Source organism: Sinocyclocheilus rhinocerous, unplaced genomic scaffold (assembly GCF_001515625.1).
Source record: "Sinocyclocheilus rhinocerous isolate Xijiao unplaced genomic scaffold, SAMN03320098_v1.1 scaffold660, whole genome shotgun sequence".
Classification (NCBI taxonomy): domain Eukaryota; kingdom Metazoa; phylum Chordata; class Actinopteri; order Cypriniformes; family Cyprinidae; genus Sinocyclocheilus; species Sinocyclocheilus rhinocerous.
In genome coordinates this window covers 111,368-112,794 of record NW_015653465.1, presented here as the reverse complement: position 1 = coordinate 112,794, position 1,427 = coordinate 111,368, and positions in this window count along the sequence as shown.

The window sequence follows — 1,427 nt, the reverse complement described above, 5'->3', positions numbered from 1 at the left end:
AGTTCGTTATCGTCTCGTTGTCGTCAGTGAAAAAAATGTTGTTGACGAGAATTATGACGAAAATGATTCATCAACGAAATTAACACTGCTTTACACCTACCTCTGACTAGGCGTAAGATTTAGGGTGCTTTTACACTTGGTTCGATTGCTTGGTCCGAACCAGAGTTCGATTGCCCCCCTCCCCCTGCCCCCGCTGGACTTGTGTTCACATTATATTATTTGGGTCCGAACCGTGGTTCGTTTGCGTCATCAAGCCAGCAGCTGTTTACCCCGTTGCTTAGTAACGATGGGGCAGGAGAAGACGGCAAAATGCGTAGCAAGGCTCTCTTCAATTTTATATTTATGTTTTTGAACCGTTGGTTTTGTTTCCAAAGCTTCAGTACATAACGGCACTTACGTCTGCCTTACGAATGTACTGCAAATGCTCTAAAGTACTCTGAAGGTGAACAGAAATTAGATATACAGCTCTCTGCTTGCAGCGCATCAGTCACGCTCGTCAAGAAAGTGAGTGAAACACACACAAACACACATTTTTATCAAATAATACGTCATTAATAGCGGTTCACTTCCGTGATTTGGTACGACTGTGTTCACATCAGCAGCGAACCATACCGGAGTTCACTTGAACCGTACCCCAGACCACCCTTTTTAAGTGGACTCCGGTACAGTTCGCGGGTGCGCACCCGAGATCGGAAGACAGCGTTCACATCATCCAAATGTACCGAACTCTGACGTCAATTGAACCCGGGTGCGCACCAAAAGGGCTAGTGTGAAAGCACCCTTAGTTTCTACATTGTTTTATATAGATTTTTTTTGTTTTATTTTACTATTTATGTTCTATTGTTTTTTGTGTAATATACTCACAGCCTTGTTCTGGTGGTTAGAGAAAGTTTGTACTCTCAGTGCAATAAGAAAGGCAATTGCTTGATCCTGTGCTAAAGCCCATCTGTCTCCATTTAAAGCTAAGCAGATGCTTGTAGCCTTGTCCAAATCTAGCCAGCCACTCCACTCATGATTGATGTATTTTGCGTGACCTGAAATGACCAAAGTTTAAGCACTTTATTTTAAATTCATTATACTGCATTTTTGCCAAATACTGTACAATATGATTATATTGGCCATGGGGTCTGACTTGTTTGAAGATTTTAATGGAACTAGCCAATTGATAAACGGGACAGTGTAGTCTATTCCTACTGAATAATGCATATGAGCTGAATATGTATACAGGTAGAGATATATATATATAAAAAAAAAAGCTCAGCATTGTGTGGTCTAAGTACAGGCTGTGCATGAATACTCAAGATTCTTGCTTTTGAACCGCATGAAGATCTCTTTCTTTTGCTTTGTTCTATTCATCAAATACAGGTGCCATATATTTAATGAAGTAATGTAATACCCTCAACCTGGACTCGTTGGTCCTCAGAGGC